Source organism: Stegodyphus dumicola, chromosome 5, assembly GCF_044657685.1.
Source record: "Stegodyphus dumicola isolate Sdum_Otavi_A_Nest chromosome 5, ASM4465768v1".
NCBI classification, from domain to species: domain Eukaryota; kingdom Metazoa; phylum Arthropoda; class Arachnida; order Araneae; family Eresidae; genus Stegodyphus; species Stegodyphus dumicola.
This window is the reverse complement of record NC_140772.1, coordinates 45,296,099-45,319,952: the sequence shown is the minus strand read 5'-3', so window position 1 is coordinate 45,319,952 and position 23,854 is coordinate 45,296,099. Positions and strand designations below refer to the sequence as shown.

The 23,854-nt window shown below is 33.6% G+C and overlaps 1 long non-coding RNA gene across 1 annotated transcript in view; it reads left to right on the top strand.

Moving 5' to 3' along the window:
• The window catches only part of LOC146997089 (uncharacterized), a 269,854-nt gene that overhangs the window by 220,628 nt on the left and 25,372 nt on the right, over positions 1–23,854 (top strand). Inside the window, exon 4 of the long non-coding RNA XR_015041109.1 lies at positions 10,629–10,719. This is a non-coding gene — a long non-coding RNA (uncharacterized LOC146997089). The remainder of the gene's footprint in view (positions 1–10,628; positions 10,720–23,854) is intronic.

Genomic DNA, 23,854 nt, shown 5'->3' with positions numbered 1-23,854 from the left:
ATCCTACTTGTTTTGGCCTCCTCGGTGATTGCGGTGATTTGTGCCCAGAGGGCGTACCGCACAAAAAGTTAGTTGCGTTACAGAACGTAAGGGAAGCGGACACGCCAAAATGTCGGGCGTATTACCGCTAATTGAGGTAATTGCATCGTATCTGTCAGGTGGCAGAAAACTAGTATGATGTATCAATTCACATGCCAGGTGGCAGAATATGTCTATCATGTACATGCCAGGAGGCATAACGCTTGTAAACATGCCAGGTGGCATACGACTTGTAAATAAATTGTAAATAAATGTACAGTAAAATATCTTGGTGCAATAGATCAAGGAACAAGCATCAACAACCTTCTGATCATTTGGATACGTACATTTTTTCTGGTGACATCGGACTTGATTTGTGGAGATGAAGAATGGACGAAGAAAATTAGTGAGTTCATGACTGAAAAGCCAGGATTTAACGCGAAGAAATTCGAGGTAGGCCCTTTTTCATTTTTCCAGTTTTGAATAGAATTGTTGAATAAAAATCTTGGTGATTATTATAGTTGATAGAATCTAATGGTGAAATGGAGGCTATGAATAAGGCAAAGAAGTTGCGTACAGTGACGCGTAACTTAACTACCAAGTTGATGAGTAAAATAGATTCTGCATTGTTAGAAGAGGGTGAAACAGCGGATGAGAAATTAAAAGAATTACTCGAAATGTTACTTGAAAAATCGCAGTTGTTGAAACAATACGATTCTGAGATTGAAAATCTTATAATTACGGAACAGGATTTGGAAACAGAAGTAATTTCCGCGCAGGAATATCAGGAAAGAATTATAAGTTTTAAATGTAAAATTCAGGAAAAATTAAGAAAAAACGCGTGTAAAGTTGAATCTAGAAATTCTAGTGAGAAAACTATATCTCCGAAGTTGAAAACTTGTGAAGTTAATATTTTAAAATTGCCAAAATTAACGATTACAAAATATTACGGTGATCCTTGTTCTTGGCTTGAATTCTGGAATCAGTTTAGTAATTCCATTCACCAAAACGAAAGTCTCAGTTCGGTTGACAAGTTTTGTTATTTAAAATCGCTTTTGGGAGGTTTAGCTTTAAATGCTATTAGTGGATTAACATTTATTAGTGAAAACTATACGGTGGCTGTTGATATACTAAAAAACCGTTTCGGCAGAGATGACCTGCTAATTAATGCGCATATGAATAAATTGTTGAGTTTAGAACCTGTAAAATATTCCGGAAATACGGCTTCTTTGAGGAAGCTTTATGACGATATAGAAATACAAATAAGGAATTTAAATTCTTTAAATGTTACTAGTGGTTCTTATGGACATTTATTATCCCCTATTTTGTTAAAGTTAATACCCGAGAATTTAACTCTAGAATTCATTAGGAAAAGAAGTGATAAACAAAATTTCGATGTTAATGAACTACTAACGTTCTTGAAAACTGAAGTGGAATGTAGGGAAACATCAATGATGTTAGCGCGTTCTAAGAATTTTGATGTAAATGAAACATCAATACGAAACAAAAGTTCCCATCAAGGTTATCAAAATAAATCTTACATGCATTCTAAAAGAAATGATTACAGTACGAATAAGCAAGGTGCTTCGGTATTAACTAGTCAAAGCGAAACTCCCTCTAAATACTTTCAAAAATCACATTTTAATCCAAATCGAAAGTTCTCTACCCCGCCTAAGAAAGAGAATCAAAATGTCTGCATATTTTGTTTATCTGCTTGTCATATGAATCATGATTGCGCACTTGATTTAAAGACTCGCCGAAAGGCATTAATGGATCGAGGTTTATGTTTTATTTGCTTTTCGAAAGGGCATCCAAGGCGTTTCTGTGCTCATAAAGATGAAAAATGCAGACTGTGCAATGTCCAAGGTTTACATAATTCGTTAATATGTGACGCCGCATCGAAAGATTTAGAGACGGATACTTCCAATCAGACAAAACAAACGCCAATCCCTGAAGCTTCTCTTTCGCTCTTATGTAATGAAAATAATAACAAAATTAAACCACCGACTTCCGTTCTTTTACAGACGTTTTCGGCAACAGTTAGGTGTAAAAGGGGGAACGAAAAGGTATTACGTTGTATTCTAGATTCAGGGTCAACAAAGTCATTCATCTTACGAAAGTGGTTGATTCACTGGGGTTGAAAATTATTAATAAAGAAGCGCTTATCATTTTCACATTTGGATGCAAAGATGCAAAAGAGCGCTTGTATGATATCGTAGAAATCGTATTGCAAAATGTAAGCCATCCCAGTAAAAAGATAAAAATTAACGCAATAGTCATTGATTCTATAACACTAGGGCAAGTAAAAGTTCCTTCTCGGTGGATACGAAAGATGGCGTTTGAGAAGGGAATAGAATTAGCAGATGCTGGTACGAGTGACGAAATTCAAGTATTAATAGGTTCGGATTATATTTGGGAAATTTTAGGAGAACGAAACGTGAAGATTTGTAAAAAATTAGTCGCAACAGAAAGCACTTTCGGTTTTGTGATTCAAGGCAAGGACGAAGGATCAAAGTGTAAGGACGCAAGAGTTAATCATATAACCGTTGTAAATGAGGACTTAGATTATGAAAGAGTTAAAAAATTATGGGAATTAGAAGCAATTGGGATAAGTTCGGATAAAGAAATATCTCTATCAGATAAAGAAATTTTAGAGTCATTTGAACGAAATACAACTTACAAGAATAAAAGGTATGAAACTCGATTATTGTGGAAAGAGGGTGTTGAAGGTTTAAATAACAATTATGAAATCGCGAAACAGCGTTTACAATTTTTAAATAATAAGTTTCAGAAAAATAGCGAGCTATATTTAAAATATAATGAGATAATTAATGAACACTTGAGAGATGGTATAGTGGAACGGGTAGATACGTATTTAAATAGTAGTTTGAAAACGGGGTATTACATGCCTCATCACGCGGTAGTGCGCGAGCAGAAGGATTCTACAAAGGTTCGAATAGTTTTTGACGCTTCTTCTAAAAGTAAGGGAAATTTATCACTTAATGATTGTTTGGAAAGCGGACCTAATTTAAATCCTGATTTGCTAAAGATTATCATTAAACTCAGGGTACATTCAATTGCGTTTTGTGCCGACATTCAGCGTGCATTTTTAGAGGTAGGCTTAGCTAAAGAAGATAGGGATTTTTTAAAGTTTTTGTGGATAAATGAAGAAGGGTCAAATCTCGATCACAGTAATTCCAACTTACAAGTTCTTCAACACAATCGAGTTCCTTTCGGGGTCAAGTGCTCACCTTATTTATTAACAGCTACAGTAAGACTGCATTTAAAAAAGTATGAAGATGCCTACGAAGAGGCATGCAGTATGTTAAAAGAGCTTTACGTAGATGATTTAATTTCTGGGACAGTTAATGTAGCAAAGGCCTTACATTTAAGCAAGGACATGATTTTCATTCTTAGCGAGGCCAGTATGAATTTACGTAGATGGGTTTCAAACTCACCTGAGCTGAATGAACTATGGAAACTTAATGGAATTGACTCTCGTGAAACATCTGAAGACTCTTTGGTACCGTTGAAAGTTTTAGGTCTTATCTGGGACAATGTCAATGATAATTTGAAAATAGATGTATCTCAGTTTGAGAAGTTACAAAATCTCAAAGTAACTAAACGCATCATTTTAGCAGCATGTGGTATGCTCTTTGATCCCTTAGGAATTATGAATCCATTTACTGTTCGAATTAAACTCTTAATGCAAACTATGTGGGAAAAGGGTATTCAATGGGACGAAAGTGTTCCCCTTGATACAGAATTCATATTTCAGGAATGGTTAAAAGAAGTTGAAAAAATAAAGTTTTTCGAAATTCCCAGACAGTACTTCAGTGATATGTGTTGGAAGTTAATAGAAGTTCACATATTTTATGATGCCAGTCACAAGTGTTATGGTGCCGTAGCATATTTTAGATTTAAGAAGAAAAATAAATGTAAAACAAGTTTCATAGTGTCGAAATCCCGTTTGGCTCCATTAAAAAGGGTAACACTCCCTAGGCTTGAACTTTTGGGAACATTAATTTCTGCAAGATTAGGTTCGTATTTGCAATCGATATTTCCGCAGTTGGATAAGGGAAATATATTTTACTGGACTGATTCCCAAATTTGCATTCACTGGATCAAGGGATCTGCCAACGAGTGGAAACAATTTGTTAGAAATCGTGTGGTAGAAATCAAGGAGAAAACAATTTTAAACAACTGGTACTTTTGCAGTGGGAAGACAAACCCTGCTGATAAACTTACGAGGGGGATGGATGCTGAAGCTCTAATTAATGATAGTGATTGGTTTTCTGGGCCACCCTGGCTTTCAGAAGTAGTAATTCGACATCACATAAACGAAATGAATACCGAAGCTGACTTGCAAAACGTTAGTGAAGAACGAAAATGTGTTACTTTGAAAACACTTGTGGAATCTACAGAACCGTTACTAAATCTTGAACTGTACGGAAATTTAAACAAAGTACTGGGAATAATGGCTTATGTTCTGCGCTTCGTGAACAACTGTAAATCCGCTCGTGAAAAGCAATCTGGTGTGCTTACCGCCTATGAGTTACGGAAGGCTTCAGAATTTATTATAAGAAATGTTCAACTTAATGAATTTTCAGAAGAAATTAAGGCTTTAAAGACAGAACAACCGATTAAAACTAAAAGCAAAATCATTTCACTTAATCCATTTCTAGATGAAAACGAAATTTTAAGAGTAGGAGGTAGATTAAGAAACGCAGAAATTACCAGAGAAAGTAAACATCCCATTATATTGCCACATAATAATCACTTCACAAAATTAATGATACAGCATTATCACGAAAAACATTTACACGGAGGATTGCATTTAATGTTATCCGCAATAAGACAGAAATACTGGATAATAAGTGCAAAGAATGAAATTAAAAAATTCATTTGGAAATGCATAAAATGTTGCAGAGTACGAGCAGTAACATCTATTCAATTAATGGGAGAACTACCTGCAAGTAGAGTGATTCCAAGTAGAACCTTTTCAAAGGTTGGCGTGGATTATGCCGGCCCATTTTCTGTGAAAATGAAAAGGGGAAGAGGTATAAGACCAATTAAATGTTATGTCTGTATTTTCGTTTGTTTAGCTACAAAGGCTATCCATTTAGAGATTGCTAGCGACTTATCAAATGAAGCATTCCTAGCTGCTCTAAAACGATTTGCTTCGAGGAAAGGAAAACCTCAAGAAATAAGAAGTGATTGTGGAACTAATTTTATAGGTTCAAATAAAATCCTCAAGGAAGCAGTTTCATCTGTCCAGTCAACCTCAGAATTTCAAAGGTGGTTAGCAAATGAAAACATAAGGTGGATATTCAACCCGCCAGCTGCTCCACATCATGCTGGTATATGGGAGGCAGCTGTTAGATCTATGAAGCTGCATCTAAAGAAATGTGTTGGAACTCAAATTTTGACTTATGAAGAGTTTCTAACTCTAATTGCACAAATTGAAGCATGCTTAAATTCGAGGCCAATAACACCGGTCTCCAGTGATCCCAATGATTTGACAGCTTTGACTCCTGGACACTTTATTATAGGGACTTCTTTAACTGTTATTCCGGAACAAGATTTAACCGAAGTACGAGTGTCTCCATTGCAAAGATGGCAACTAACACAGCAGATGTTCCAAGGGTTTTGGAAGCGGTGGTCTAAAGAGTACCTGTGCCAACTACAGCAGCGTAGCAAATGGAGACAGCCTAGCAGAAATATTCGTCTAAATGACTTGGTTCTCATTAAAGAAGATAATATGCCTTCATTACGTTGGAAACTCGGGCGAGTAATAGAAGTGTTTCCTGGAAGAGACAATAATGTCCGAGTGGTTAGACTAAAAACTGTGCACGGGGACATTAAACGTCCTATTACCAAACTGTGTCTTTTACCAGTTGAAGAACATTAACTTAAGCGTTTGGTTTATATTGAATATGTTTTATTATTATTTTCATTTCTTATTGTACTAATAATTTTATTTGTTTGTTCTAGTTTAACCCTCATAGTTAACGTTTCAATATAGTAAGATATAAGATGTTTTGCTAGAAGATTGGTAAGTGTAACATGTAATTTTATACTTTTTGAAGGTTTTTGTATGTTTTCAGTTTCTATATTTTTCATTTACTTGTTTGCATATATCGAATATTGTATTAAGATGAATGTAATTCATCGGGGGGGGGGAGGATGTTTTGGCCTCCTCGGTGATTGCGGTGATTTGTGCCCAGAGGGCGTACCGCACAAAAAGTTAGTTGCGTTACAGAACGTAAGGGAAGCGGACACGCCAAAATGTCGGGCGTATTACCGCTAATTGAGGTAATTGCATCGTATCTGTCAGGTGGCAGAAAACTAGTATGATGTATCAATTCACATGCTAGGTGGCAGAATATGTCTATCATGTACATGCCAGGAGGCATAACGCTTGTAAACATGCCAGGTGGCATACGACTTGTAAATAAATTGTAAATAAATGTACAGTAAAATATCTTGGTGCAATAGATCAAGGAACAAGCATCAACAACCTTCTGATCATTTGGATACGTACACTACTTGAGGAAAAAGGTACAGGGTCCGTTGGTGTTGGGATATTAAAAGTGAAAAATATATAAAGCCTAAGTTGGAAACCCTTAAATTTTTTTGCAAAAGCAAAAATAGTTAAACATTGGCATAAATATTTAAATTAAAAACTGAAACCTAAAATTAAAAAATGAAACCAAAAAATAAAAAATAAAAAAAATGAAATTTTCTTTAACATTAAAAAATATCTATCTATGTACACTATACATGTCTAGTATTGTCGATTGCAATAAAAAAGGGAGGTGCACAGCTAGATGTTATATCAGTCCCATATAGAACATTTCAACGCTCTGAGGCTTCTCGTTTTTGAGTTATAAGAGATACATACGTACGCACGTACAGACGTCACAAAAAGTCCCTTTTGTACCCATTCTAAATGCACTTTTATTATCAGTTTTAGAAAAAAGAATCCTTTATTCTGTGTGTACGTGTGTGTACGTATTCTGTGTGCATACCCATTCTAAATGCACTTTTATAATCAGTTTTAGAACAGAAGTCCTTTATTCTGTGTGTACGTAGAGATGTCACGCAGAAAAATCTCTTGCATTCAAAGAGTATTTTAGCTTTATATGTATATAAATATTATAAAGCAGTCATTTTATGCAAATCCATTATTTGGCAGTTGGCTCAGACCATATCTTACGTACGCCTATATTCATAATTACGAAACAAATGTTTTAACTACTAATTGAGGAAATACTTTTAACTGCGGATCAAAACAGTGTACTTTTCGGCGGCTGAAAAATAAAAAGAAAAGCCAATAAAATTCAAAGTTTAAATAACTGTAGTTTAAAATAAAAATAAGTATGACACTTACATAACTCGACTTACCAGCTCAAGAACAGCAAAGGTTTTTGGCAAGGTTTCCTAACAGGTTTTAACTATACCGTACTAATTTATTTTTGAATTAAAAAAAAATCTCATGTGTACACCGCATGACTTCCTTGTACGGAATATTAAATTATAAGCATTTTTTCTTGCATTTTATTTAAACTTATTAGATTGAATTAAACCTACTTCACCGACAGCGCATAAACCACAACAGTGTGTGTGTGTGCGTGATTATGGCAAAGCCTCGAGGGCTACCTGCCTAAGGGGAGGGATGCCTTCGTGGAGGACTTTCTAAGGAAAACTGGCTCGTATACACGTTACACATGGGGAAAACCACGAAAACGCCTATGCAGCCAGCCCGTTCGCGGGATTCGAACCTCGGACCGAACTACCAGTGTTCAGCGACTTTACCGCTCGGCCGCTGGTGGGCTAAACCACAACAGAATAAATGCATTCTTTAAAATTCACTTTGTTTACCATAGCGACACTCTGGCGCTAGGTTTACTTAACAGTATTATATTTCATTCATATTATAACTCAGAATGCACAAAATGTATATCATATAAAGAATTATCTAATCGTTGCAACATGTTCTATTCAAATACTATAATAAAGCTAGAACGATGTATAAAAGAAATTAAGCGAATAAAACAAAAAAGAAACACTTTTTCACAGACGATTGAGTATTTCTCATTTAATTAATTCAGTTCTCACTTCGCGAGAAGGCAAAAATACATAAAAACTCAAAATATCTATATTAAAAATTACAAAGTAAATCTCAAACGCTTATTTCCTCGAAAAAATTCCAGAAAGAATTAAGCATGATTTAATTGGCAATAATAAATGAATGCGTTATCTTTGTTGTTGCGAACCTAAGTTTCTCTAGATTGGCAACAAATCTACTAGTCTGCTGTTTCAAATGTAAACAATCAATGGCCGCCATAAAAAAAGGCTTAGCGGCACTTAGACAACTTTAAAATTGTTGATAATTCTAAAAATATTGCATACAGATTTACTAAAGGCATAAAAACCTTAATCGGAAGATAAAAACAACATAATACAATCATTTTTAAAGCAAAAAATGTACAATTTACCAACATATAAGAGTAAAGAAACTGAGATCACTGAGCCGGGTAACAGAGTGGATATATATATATATATAAATATATTTATATACGTTTGGTGCGGCCGATTGCAACCAAAATACGAGGTGCACATCTACATGTTATAGCAGTCCTATATACAAAATTTCAACGTTCTGAGGCTAATCGTTTTTGAGTTATGCGAGATACGTACGTACGTACATACCTTCGTACAGACGCCACGAAAAATTCTCTTCAGAATTAATTATAAAGCAGTTTTATAATTTTTTTGAAGGAAAAGAGTATTTTATTCTGTCCTTACGTACAGATATCACGCAAAAACATCGTTAAATTGCATTCGATAGCGGTCAAAATGGATATTTTCGTTGAAATATGCTGCCTGAAACTTTTCGCGATTACAATACTTCCTTTTTACTTCGTACAAGGAAATAAAAAAAGACGAATCAATAAACTGGATGATTTTTAACAACTTTGGAAAGATGCACCGCAACGTAACATTTGAAAGGCTAAGGTGGGGTTTAAAAAGAAGGGTAAGCAGTAACTGAATTTCGGCAAGGAAATTTTAAAAATCTTAAAACCTAAAATATTTTTTTGTTATATTATTCAAAACTAAAAATCAGAGCTGTGAATTGGGTTCACTTTACATTTACTGGAATCGTAAAAGCCACTAAATCTTGTGTTAAAGGAGTGTTTCTCAAGCGTGTTAGACCCGATGACAAAACTACTTTTTCTGAAATCTTATAAAACACAACAGACATATCTAATCCATCATAACTGGAAGCATGACGGTTATATCTAGTCCATTATGTTTCATTATCCAGGAAAAAATAACATATTTGGTCTCTTTCTTTCGTTCAGGATCCAAATATCGTTTTAGCGTGTCTTAAATTCATATCAAATAGATGTCTCCAAGTTGTCTTCTTTCATGCACGGGTCTGTACCTGGAAGAACTTCTCAGCAATTCGGATCTCATTGTGGATTTGATGAAGTAAGAAGGGGTCAGCAAGAAGAAGACTATGAGAATGACGCAAAAAATAGTTCTTTCAAACGCTGCCCCCAGAACTAAGATCAGGAACTTTTCTCCCAAGGCCCTTAACAAGTCAGCTGCCGGTGGGCCGTAAAGAAAAGTTTTTTTTAATTAAATATCTTTATTTATGGCAGTGAACAAAATAATTTGTAATTTGCGTAAGTGTGTAAGTAAATATCTCAATCCTGTTTTGTCGTATAAATAGTTAAAATAGTTAATATACTTACTTAGCTAGAGAACAAAAGATTCGAGATTCAAATCCGGGAAGACGGACCCTGTTGTCCGTTCCCAAGAGAAAGAGGAAGTTTTCTAATATAAACCTGATACCATAACAGTTTATTTAACATGGTCGCTGATTTAAAAAAAATCCAAATAATTTGTATAATGGTATTCAAACTAAAATGTGGTGGACGGCAACTTGCTTCCTTTTGAATTTCGTTGACGGTGTTTCGGGCTTCTTTCCAGTCGTCCCGTGAGTAGAGGAGAATGTGTAGAATTATTGCATTTCGCAAAAGGTGCTCTCGGGATGCCCAAGTGTCCAACTGGGGACTGAATGATTTGTGGATCGAGTCCCGGTAAGGGTACAGTTGATTTTTGTTGTTTCTTGTTCCAAAAGAAATTTAATGGTCTCTACAACTGCATTTCAAAAATCTCCTTATTTCGATTTAGTTACAGAGATTTATATTTTTAATTTATATATTCATTTCAATTAATTATTTATATTCTTTTAAACGCTAGCAAAAATCTCTCTCCATACTTTTTTTTTTTTTTTTTTTGTCTTTTCCTTTCTTGGGCCTTTTTTTTTCAGATAAACAAATAAAATCTAATTTATAATAACGACATTTTTAAATAACATTTACATGAGAATGTTCTTCCTTTTTTAAAAACTCTGAAAAATTCGACTAGAAATTTCAATATTGTTTTGTTATGTTGTATTCTGTATTCGTATAACTTAAATGTTATATTTCGTTCCATAAAGTATCCGTATATACAAAATTCCATAACGGATACATATTCCATAAAGTAATCCATAGTTATCATTATTTGTATTAATATTATAACGTTTTTAACAGGATGATCAGCGTCATGCAAATAATAAAGATATTCAACTGATCCAGGGATTCTCAGACGCGGGGATTTCATAGCTTCCAATAATGAAATGCGGTCAGTTTTTTTATTTACTTTCTTAAATACTTAGTTTTGATTCAAAAATACAAAAGTACGTATTTATTCAAGTTTTAGTATTTATCCATATTTTCTGTACTTTTCCTTCTTTAATTTTCAAACATTAAAAAGTAATCTAAATTTAGACAAATGTATATATATCTTTTGTGTTTGGGAAAGCAGGGGGGAGGAATAATTGTCCAGCAATTGTGAAAGGGGGTGCATTCGGCCGAAAAATGTTGAGAACCGCTGGACTATTCGAAACACATTTTTCTTCATAAAATAATTTTTTGATTTTCATTTAGATGTCATATTCCGATACTGTTATTATGTTAATTCCGATTTCTCAATGGAGGATGGACAACATGGAGAATTTGAAGACTTATATATTACTAAACCTCCCAGAATGTCTAGCATCCTTAGGCTCACCAGCGGCCGAGCGGTAAAGTCGCTGAATACTGGTAGTTCAATTCGAGTTTCGAATCCCGAGAACGGGCTGGCTTTATGGGCGTTTTCGTGGCTTTCCCCGTGTGTGATGGGTATACGAGATAGTTTCCGTTAGAAAGTCCTCCACGAAGGCAAATCTCCACTTAGGCAGAGAGCCCTTGAAGCTTTGCCGTAGTCACATAAACCGAAATCGAAACCAGAATCTTTACTTACACATGTAATGTGTAATGTGCGATATTTTACTGCGCATTCATTGGTCAAGCCTCCAATCATTCGAAGGTTTGGAAGTATTCCTAATTGTATGCCTTATCTTCTCCATGCTGAGCCCTAAAATTCCCTAAGTAGGACAAGCATATCTCATTCCCGTTGAAAACATATGGGATGGATTCTAAGTCCAAGTGCACCAAGACAATATGAGCTTACCTGCTGTCGTTGGTAGCCGTATCTTTCTCAGCATGCAGTAATAGGATTGATTTTTCACGTAGTCAAATCCATGGAATTTGCGTTTTATCTCTTTCCACATTTTCTCACATTGGTTGTTTTGCAATGCATATATCTATACTGGTGAAATCAAATGAAAAAAACCCACAGAAAAAATCTCGCAGTTTTAATTGTTCACACGAAAACTCCTCACCTGAATAAAAGCCCTCTCCTTAAAAATAAGCGCCCACGCCAATATATGCACACACGGGAGAAAATTACTTTACTATCATTTTTAATTTATACAAAGTAAATTTTTATCTCGCAGTTTCCTGCGGACTTTTATCGTGTGAGCTTTTATCAGCAAACGGTTTATATTGCTACATATAGCGGTTTCACATTCCCTGAAGTACAAGTGGCATAAGTTTATTTGCTCATATTCACTCACTTGTACTTCAAGAATGCGAAGACGGGAAATAAATTTCAATGGCAATATCACAAAATATTTAATAGCAGCATATCTTTAGAATTTCCAATAGACAGTCTCGCGCGCTGGAGATAAAAGGGCTATACAGTGATGTCAATGCTCGCTTTGCAGTCGTCGAGTTTGTTAATCAAAAATTCTTTAAAGTTTTAAAATATATAAAATAGACAATAAAACAAACTCGAAATTCGGGCATCCAGGTGCCCATGTTCGAGCGGAGGATTACGTTATTCAAAATTGGATGGCTCTAGGTACCGTCGTTTTTTCAGAGTGTGAGAAACACACACGCATTCATGCGGATTCTTCATTATTTAATTTCTTTAAATATAATACAGGGCGATAATATTTGGTGGCAATAATTGAAAAGTGAATGTAATAAGTATAAATCATGTACTACTCAGAAATAGCGTGTAGTCAATTCAAGTTTTTTCATACTCTAGCTGGTTAGTGTATTGGAGCAATACCTATTCGATTCTGTAGTCAAGTTTATGGTGCCCCATGTGCTTTTACCTGTTTATCTTCTGTACTACCACCACTTTTGACTAGAAAAGTAACTATAGTATGAAAACGTATCGCAAAACTAACTTTATGTCCTGTGGAGGATCTAAAGTGTGAAAATCAGAAATCATCTCGTTTTAAATCCGAATACAAATCTCTTACAGGCAAAAAGATCAAAACACGGATTTTTGAAAAGTGTTGTAACTGGGTAGAGACTTAATTTCCTTAAAGTGGCTATAAGTAAGTCTATAACGAAACATTAAGTTTTTCCGACCATAGCTTTTAAACAGATTAATAAACGAATTAAGCGGAGAAAAACGGAAAAGTATGGAAACCTATTCCTCTTGCGATGTTAAGTTATGGATCTGAGATGAGTTTAAGAACATCTGGAAGTACCTTAGTTTCGAAAACAGTCCATCCAAAAAAAATTAACTATCCTCTGCAACAAGGGACAAACACGAAAAAAAAAAAAAAAAAAAAAAAAAGCTTAAAGTGCCTGCAGAAAACGCAATCTCAATTTTTTTTTTTTTTTTTTCACTTGAAGATGACCGATGACCTAGCTTTAGTGATGGATGGAAAATTATCTAGGCTCCATAATAATCGATCTTTTTAAAATGAGTAATCCTGAAAAATTCTGTCGTCTGAAGTCTTCAAATAGACAACAAGTAATATATTTTTTTTTAAATTCCTACTTAGATCAACAAAGAAAATTTTTATTTTAGTTACTTTATAAGGTATTTCTCCCACTTTCCTAGCGTGCCTTCGTGGTGTAACGGTAGCACGCTGGGCCGGTATTCCGGAGGTCCGTGGTTCGATTCCCGGCGAAGGCGTTTGCTATTTTTCATCTTTTCTGCTTCCAATTAGCCTAATGACTCTACAACTTTTTATTAAAATTTTTTCGTTTCTAATTTATGGAACTGATGGTGGTCTATAATTTCTCATTCTATCCATCTCTTGTAATGCTCCATTATTGCAAGGAACCTTTACAGTGAGTTTCGAGCAGCCCAGTTCTTCAATTAATATTCCATGTAATGATTTCACACAATTCAGTGATCCATACACTTTCTCTAATCGTCGCTTGCGTTGTGTTGTAGTTTCTTTTCGCATTCTCCGTTTTGCGAAGAAAAGGACATTTTAAAGGGTTATATTTTAAACATATATTATTCTCACGTTAACATAGAAGTACGGGGAGAATTTTCGCTACTATAATGAGACATTACGTCCGCTTCATCCAACTCTATAAAGCCCCAATTCTTTAATTCCATACACTTTAAAAACCTTTAGAACTTTGTCTTACTGCTGCCATTTATTTTTGTTAAATATTACAATCCCATTTATCACAATCATGTACAATTATTTACAAGTTGTTATAAAATTAATTTTTACAGCACGTGAGAATTCATAAAAAAAAGGTCATTATTTGTAAGTCTCATAATATATTTAACGAAACAGCATATCTTTAGTTCCGGTAAACAGGAATAAATAAATAGGAACTGACTTTAATGCATGAAAAGACTGTATGAACATCAAGTGCCATCCACTACAAGTTTAAAAAATCTGATATGTACACCTTATGACTTCCTTATACGCAATATTAAATTATACGCATTTTTTTCTTTAATTTCATTTAAACTGATTGGATTGAATAAAATCTACTTCGTCGACAGCGCATAAACCACAATACAATAAATGCACTCTTTAAAATTCGCTATATTTGTTTACTATAACGACACTCTGAATGCACAAAATTTATATCATTTGAACAATTATCTTATCGTTGCCACATGTTCTATTCAAATACTATAATAAAGCTAGAACGATGTATGAAAGAAATTATGCAAACAAAACAGAAAAGAAACAGTTTTTCACAGACGATTGAGTATTTCTCATTCAATTAATTCAGTTCTCACTTCGCGACAAGGCAAAAATACATAAAAACTCAAAATATCTATACTAAAAATTACGAAGTAAATCTTAAACACTTATTTCCTCGAAAAAATTCCAGAAAGGATTAAGCATTATTTAATTCGCAATAATAAATGAAGGCGTTATTTTTGTTGTTGCGAAGCTTAGTCTCTCTAGATTGGCAACAAATCTACAATTCTGCTGTTTCAAATGGAAACAAATATGTCCGTCATGTTATTTAAAACTTAACCGCACTTAAACAGCTTTTAAATTGATGATAATTGTACAAATATTGCTTCCAGAATTACGAAAGGCATAAAAACCTTAACCGGAAGATAAGAACAACATAATTCAATCATTGGTGCTACTTTGGTAGACGGTTGCACGGATTTTAGGCAATTTACGTTGGCGCAATTGTTGGCGCGATTTCTACAAACGTCAGCCATCTTGAAAAACGCTGTTCTTACGCATAGTAAAGTATTCGAAACTTATGTCGTTTTTTAAGATGGCAGGCAAGTGTATATAAATACATTTACTATGAGTATAAAACACTAAAGTAAGGTTATTATTACTTTCATATAGCAAAGAAGATAATAAAAACACCGCTATAAAAACATTGTGCTAACGTTTAATTAGATTAAAATATTACTGAAATTGAATATCGAAATAAAAAACATCATCCAACATTTAAAAGAATTAGAATATTATTAAATTTAAATACTTTCAAATACGTTATATATAATATATATATATATATATATATATATTATATAGAATAAATACATTTACTACGAGTATAAAATACTAAAGAAAGGTTAAATTATTACTTTCATATAGCATAGAAATAGAATAAAAATACTACTATAAAAACATTGCGCGAACGTTTAATTGGATTAAAATATTACGTAAATTGAATATCGAATTAAAAACCATCATACCAACGTTTAAAAGAATTAAAATATTACTTAAATTAAATACTTTAAAATAAGTAAATAAGAACGCTTCGTACACTAAAGCTAAAATGACAGCAATTAGTTTATTGTCTGTAAAAAAGGAGGAATGTCTAATAATTTTCTTACCGTTACAGCGGTTATTTCTTCCAACATGACCACAATATCATATACGGCCGTCTCAGAATCGGCTCTTCTAACGGTCTTCATCTGTGATCTACATTTTCGCACTTCATGGAAGAAACAATTAGCGACGTTTCCTCCAAAAATTTAAAATAAATTTCCTCTGACCCTTGTAAGAATTTATAAATAAATCTTTGATTAGGAAAGCCAGGCTGGCGAAAATAAGGTCTCAAATTTTTTGATTCCGAAACCAAAAATTCTTGGTACTTATCAAAAACAACATTCATCTTTCAAGGAGACATTTTTGAAGGAATTCGAAGATATGAATTAAATTTTAAAATGGCGCGGTAATGCACAAATTTTCAGCAACCTATCAGGGAGCTGATTACAGCTCATTAATGCACAAATATTCTATAACCAATCAGAGAGCTGATTACATCACGCCTAGAATTAAAATTATTTAAATAATCATACATAATAAAATCATTTTAAAAAAGAAATGCAAAATTAAATTGTATTTTAATATTTAACAGCCATAAATAATGTTTAAAACATTAGATTAAATTTATAGATATTAAAACCAATTACTTTTAAAGTAAGGTGACGTCACTGATTACATCATCCACAGCATAAAATTTCATAAAATATTATAAAGAATAAAATTTTTATTTCAAATAAAAATGCAAAATTAAATTGATTTTTAATATTTAGAAGCCATAAATACTATTTAAAACACGGAATTTATGCATAATAAATTCGCATTATTTTTATAATAACGCATTATTTTTTAAATAAAATGTCAACAAAGTATCGGTTACCATAAATAACTTATCCAGCAATGGGTTTACCATAAATCGTATTACTCGCCAATAGAAAAATTGCCAAAAACTCGCCAAAATCCGTGCAACCGTGTACCAAAGTAGCACCCAATCATTTTTAAAGCAAAAAATGTACAATTTACAAACATATAAGAGTAAAGGAACTGAGATCACTGTGCCGAGTAACAGAGTGGATAAATATATAAATATAGTATTTATATACCTTTGGTGCGCGGGATTGCAACCAAAATGCGAGGTGCACATCTACATGTTATAGCAGTCCTATATACAAAATTTCAACGTTCTGAGGCTACTCGTTTTCGAGTTATGCGAGATACGTACGTACATACGTTCGTACAGACGTTCGCACGTACGTACATACGTTCGTACAGACGCCACAAAAATTCTCTTCAGATTTAATTTAAAAGCAGTTTTATAATTTTTTTGGAGGAAACGAGTCTTTTTATTCTGTCCTTACGTACAGATATCACGCAAAAACATCGTTAAATTGCATTCAATAGCGGTCAAAATGGATATTTTCGTTGAAATATGCTGCCTGAAACTTTTCGCGATTACAATACTTCCTTTTTACTTCGTACAAGGAAATAAAAAATTGTATTACAACTTGGGTGGATCAATAAAAAGTATTTTATTAACGATTGAAAATTTGAACAAGATGTAAGGAGAGTGAGCTAATTGTAAGAATTTAATAATAAAAAGAAGTGCTGCTCCCGCTCCTTCGCCTCCAGAGAAATAGAAGAGAGCTGAAAGTATCTTCGATCTCGGCAGAAGTTCAGGTACGAGCACTCTTAGCCAAGAGGCATTGGGAAAAACATTCTTTTACTACGAAGTGGGCATTCGATGGAACTTCAGGACATAATCCTTGCAAATACGGATTTCAAAGATCTGAAGCCACGATTCAGTTGTGTTTACAACATCTATTGGGAATATGCTCATAGTAGTGCATCATTTAAAATAATTTTAATTCAATTTAATAAGTTTTAAGGCTTCTGGGAATTAAGATCCAGCTTTAGGTTCTCTTGCTCTACCATGTAGCGACATCACATTATCCAAAAAGAAAAATTCTTTTGGAAGGAATGAAGCAACTGTTTGAACGACAAATATTGTATAGACTTCGCATATTGAAGACTAAGGAGTAAGAATATTATTTTCTTTAACTTTTCGATTTTGTGCGAACTTAGTTTTAAAACTTTGCAGACGGACTACTTATAAATATATATAAATAAAATAATAGAACACCAATGAATACAGTTGAATTAGCGTTCTTTGTTTAGCAATTACCTGCATTAATTCCTGAAATAATCTTTTCTCTTCTGTATTTGTTTCGATTTTAATGTAGATGGGAAAATATGAACAATCTGAATTGATACTCAGTTATTAGCCCAGAGGGATAATTTACCCAGAAGAGCTATTAATTTCGTTTTGGCATTTTGTGTTGGTTCATTATAAACGGCGAATCACTTTTTACATTGTTGCCACAAAATATTAAAACCCTGTATTATATTTCAAGAAATTAAATAATGAAGAATATGCATAAATGTATGTGTGTTTTTCGCAATGTGATAAAACAACGGTACCTAGAGCCATCGAATTTTGAATAACGTACGTCTCCACCATTATATCCATTTTGACCGCTATTGAATGCAATTTAACGATGTTTTTGCGTGATATCTGTACGTAAGGACAGAATAAAAAGACTCGTCCGAACATGGACACCTGGAAGCCCGAATTTGGAATTAGTTTTATTATCTATTTCATATTTTGTAAGCCATTTATGAGTTTGTGATTAACAAACTCAACGATTTCAAAGCGAGCAATGGACACATTGTATGGAAGAAAAAAAAAAAAAAAAAAAAAATCTCCAGTGCGCGAGACTGTGTATGGGTAATTCTAAAGATATGCTCTTTAAAATATTTTGTGATATTACTGTTGAATTGAGTTTTAGGGTTTAAGTGCGAAGAACATGATATTTAATAAATAAAGGTAACACACAGAACGTTACAAAAACGCCCCTTTGTGCGTAATATAAAATTTGAAAGCTTTCAGATTTTTTTTTTTAGTCAAATTACAGTAAATGCCGTTTAATGTGAACGGCTGTTTTGATAACATTAAACAATGATAAATAATGTACTTAAAAATATCAACGGAATTTAACTAATGTAAGTATAATAACGAATATTCAAATATCAAAAGGAATAAAAATATAATATAAAAAGGAAACAGACACTTCGACAGCATTTTAATTAAGAAAATGAAAACTTCGTTTTATCAGCTGTGAAGTTGAACCTCTACCTGATTATTATCTTTATTTTGATGTAATTTAGTAAATCGCGATTGGCAACAGTTGAGTTTTTACATCTACGTTTTCGAGTTTGTTCTATTGTTTACTTTCGTTTTTAAGTAATGAGAATAATGACTTTTTGAGATGTTTTTCATGAGTATTTAAAAACTGATGAGTAATATTTTATGCCATTTATGTTCTGAGTATTGCTTTGAGGTGTTAAAGCTAAAACTAACACTTAATTAGACTTGTAAATAGAATTGTAATATTAAACTGTTTGTGTTGTGACGAGATGTCTTTCATTGGATAATTGATTGTATACTCATTTTCCATCATAATTCTTCTGATATCGAAGGTAAAACGGGATAATCAGCTCTTCATAAAGTCTTTAATACAAAAGCTTATTTATGAACTGTTTATAAGGTTTCTGTAACCCTAATCTTAACTCCTCGATGAGCATCACTTATCTCAGCATTCGTAGGGAACTCCCCGATGTATTCATTATCTTACTGAAGTTCATCACATCATGTGCTTGGAATTGTTTCAGAAAGGGACTAGCAAGTATCTACCTCTTTCATCAATGCTGTAATTTAAATTTTTTCACCATCATCCACCCATGCGTCAAATTTCTCCAAATCAAGTTAGTTGGATACATTGGTTTTCTTCTTGAACTTCCTCTAGTGTAACTTTATCAACATTACATTTTTCGGTGCTACTTTGGTAGACGGTTGCACGGAGTTTTGGCGATTTACGTTGGCGCGATTTTTACAATCGTCAGCCATCTTAAAAAACGCTGTTTTTAAGCATAGTAAAGTATTCGAAACTTAAAAAAAAATAAATATCGTTAAAAGTAATGGATTAATTTTTTGTTGAAAATGTCGATTTTAAGATGGCAGACAAGTGTAAATAAATACATTTACTATGAGTATAAAGTACTAAAGTAAGGCTATTATTACTTTCATATAGCAAAAAAAGAGAATAAAAACACCGCTATAAAAGCATTGTGCCAACGTTTAATCAGATTAAAATATTACTGAAATTGAATATCGAATTAAAAACCATCCTACCAACATTTAAAAGAATTAGAATATTATTAAATTCAAATACTTTAAAATACGTTATATAAAATATAATTAACATTAAAACATATGTGACAATAATTATCTCAGCAATATTTGAAAATAGTGTATTAATTTTTTTAACAAAAATTGAAGTATACAATTATAAAATAAAAGAAAAATATGTACTACATTTTTTTGAGTAATTTAACCTCTTCTTTATTGATAAGTACCACAAAAAAAATTCGAAATCATAATTGAATCGGCTCTTTTAACCATCTTCATCTGTTATCCAAATATCTCGCACTTCATTCAAGAAGCAATTAGCGAGGTTTCCTCCAAAATTTCCTCTGACGCTATTAACAATTTATAAATAAATCTTTGATTAGGAAAGACAGGTTGGCCAAAATAAAGTCTCAAAGGGCAATTTTTTTATTCCAATACCAATAATTCTTGGTAATTACCAATAACAACATTCGTCTTCGAAACGGAGATATCCATTTCATTTGAAATCTGAGGAATTCGAAGAGATGAATAATAAAATTTTAAAATGGCGCGGTAATGCACAAATAGTCAGTAACCAATCAGGGAGCTGATTACATCACGCATAGAATTAAAATTATTTAAATAATCATTCATAATAAAATCATTTTAAAAACAAATGCAAAATTAAATTGTTTTTTTAACATTTAACAGCCATAAATAATGTTTAAAACATTAGATTAAATTTATAGATATTAATAAAACCAATTACTTTTTAAGTAAGGTGACGTCATTGACTACATCATCCACAACATAAAATTATATAAAATATTATAAACAACAAAATTTTTATTTCAAATAAAAATGTAAAATTAAATTGATTTTTAATATTTAGAAGCCATAAATAATATTTAAAACACGGAAGTTATGCATAATAAAACGCATTATTTTTTTAATAAAATGACAACAAAGTATCGGTTACCATAAATAACTTATCCAACAATGGGTTTACCATAAGTTGTATTACTCGCCAAAAGGCAAATCGCCAAAAAATCGCCAAAATCCGTGCAACCGTCTACCAAAGTAGCACCCATTTTCCTTCACTGTTAATGCGATCGTAAACAATGTTTTCTTATTCTGACTAAACCAACCATACATTGCTACAAACCATTTCCCCGCGTAATTACCGTCGATTCGTCAGCTTTTTGTGTCTGTCGCAACAGAAACCGCTGACTATCACATCTTTTTTTTTTACGAACTTTTGTAACTAACTAACTATATATGCATGCTCCACCTCATTCAATTAAGAACTCTGCGGGGGAGTTATAATTTTGACAGCTCTTGCCGAATAAATTACCGAAACAAATTTATCGGTCATACGCGATCCACTCGGTTTATTAAGGCTGAGGGCGTGCCCGGCGGGGTAACATCCCTAATTAGAAGTTTTATTAATCTTGTCAATTGTGGGGACGAAAGTGATTCTTTATTATTCAAGGACTTTTGTAGCAACTTTTGTAAACTAAAAGTGCTTTTTTAACATCAGGACTTTTCCCTCGACATATCCGCTTCATTTTGATTTTGCTTTGATTTGCAAACAATAGCTTCAAAATTATTTGAAAACCTACCTTAAAGGAGCTTCGGAAGCCTTAAGCAGCATTGCATCGACTGACTGATTTTTGGAAAACGGTCATAGCGGTGTAAAATAATAGACTTTATTCCTTAGACTGGATCCTTACGCCTTTTATGTCTTTATAGTTTCAAAATGATCAAAAGAAAGTAGAAGTGATTACAAAATGATAAAAATAAGTAACGTTTTCAAATTTAATAAAAAAATGAAAGTTTTCTAGAACGGAATATTTATCAAAAAGCAAAGCTCAAAACCGAAACGAGAAGCAAGTGTAAAAGCAAACTTCTAGAAAATCTATTCTAGATAAACTGGTTAATCGAGAAGATTATAAAATTTTGAAAAAGGTATAAAATGTACACAGCTGGCTTATCAGACTAGAAGAGAACGGGCCAACGTAAAATTTAAAATTGGGTAAAAAAGCAACCTTAGTGTTGCCATACATATCTTCGGGTTTTTTTTTTTTTTTTTTTTTTTTTTTTAGTCCAAAGGGATTTCAGTCCCGAAGGACTATTGCTTTCGTTTTGGCATTTTGCGTCGGACTCATAAACGTCGGTTCACTTTTCAAACTGTTGCCACAAAATGTTAGAGTCCTGCATTATATTTGAAGAAATTAAATAATGAAAAATCTGCATAAATGATTGTCTATTTCTCGCATTGTGATAAAACAATGGTACATAGAGCCATCGAATTTTGAATGACGAAATCCTACTGCGAATATGGGCATCTGAAATCCCAAATTTGGAATTTGTTTTATTATAGATTTTATATTTTGTAAAACATTAACGAATTTTTGATTTACAAACTCAATGCTTTAAAAGCGAGAAATGGCAACGTTATATAGAAAAAAAAATACTTTTATCTCCAGCTCGCGAGACTGTGAATATCGAAAATTCTAAAGATATGCTTAATTTAACATTATTTTGCGATATTGCTCTTGAACTGAATTTTATGGTTTAAGTGCAAAGAACATGATATTTAATAAATAAAGGTAACACTCAAAACGTTAAAAAAACGCCCCTTTGGACGTAATTTAAAATCTGAAAAATTTCAGATTTTTTTTTTTTTTTTTTTTTTAAAGGAGGAGGGCGAAAAATTCTCCAGAAATAAATTCGCCCCTGAAAAACAGGGCCCCCGAAATTGATAGAGTTCTTCAAAATTTACGCCAAACTAAGATTACGCTTTTGCTTAATTTTAAATGTTTGAAACAAAAACCAAATTGTTTGGCGACTTAATATCTTATTTGGCGACATTTCTCTGTCATTCGTCAAATTTTTATAATTTATTTCGACCTTATTTGGCGACTTATTTCAGTTTTAATGGTTGGGTTTGGTTTAGTTGATTATGGTAAACTACTCTACGGCTATCTGCCCAAGGGAAGAGATGACTTCGTGGAAAACCGCTAATTTAGTTTGAAATATTTATTCTATAATATTAGGGCGAGTCAAATGAAAGTGAGCCAATGCGAATATATGACAAACAGAGTACTTTATTTAAAGGTAGTCTCCATGAACATTGAGACATTTATCCCATTGACAAATGAGCCGCGTGATAACCGTCTCATAAAACTCCTTGGGCTGTCGATTCAAAAAGTCTGTAACCGACTCCTTCACGGTGTCGTCCGACACGAATCTGGTACCCTTGAGATGATTTTCAGTTTCCCGAAAATGTGAAAGTCGCATGGCGACAAATCGGGGCTGTATGGAGGATGTTGCAACGTGTCCCACTTGAACTTTGCCAGTTGTGTCTTAACCACATCAGCGACGTGGGGACGAGCATTGTCGTGTAGCAAGATCACACCATTCGTCAATCTTCTAGGTCGTTTGTTCTTGATTGCGACACGCAGCCGATCCAGCGTTGCACAATATCGCGAACTATTGATAATCTCTCCACGTTTAGCAAATTGAATCAGTAATGGCCCCTGACGATCGAAAAAAAAAGTCAATAGCACCTTTCCCGAGAAAATGACAGCCTTTGCTTTCTTCGGGGTTGGTGAATTCAAATGTTTCCACTGTAAGCTTTGCCGGCGTGTTTCAGGTTCGTAGTGGTGGCACCATGATTCGTCTTCGGTCACAATTGCAGACAAGAAGTCGTCACCCTCATTGTGATACCGGATGAGATGAGACAAAGCAGCGCCGAACCTCTCCGTCTTCTGACGGTCGTTAAAAATTTTGGGCATCCATTGAGCACACAAAAGCCGATAACCGAGATGATCATGAATTATGGTGTGAACCGAACCGTGACTGATGTTCACACGCTCTGCCAGTTCATCGATGCTTATCCTCCGTTCTTGTCTAATCAGCTCATCAACCTGTGCAATTGTGTCGGGGGTGATTGCAAGGTGGCTTTGGCCCGGTCTTGGATCGTCTTTGCAACTTTCACGTCCTTCTCTGAACCGTTTGCTCCAACGCTTCACAGTGGCCAATGCTATGCAATGTTCACCATACGTAGCAGTCATACGCGACTAATTTCATGTTGGGAAACACCTTCAGCTGTCAAAAACCTGACCACACCACGCTGTTCC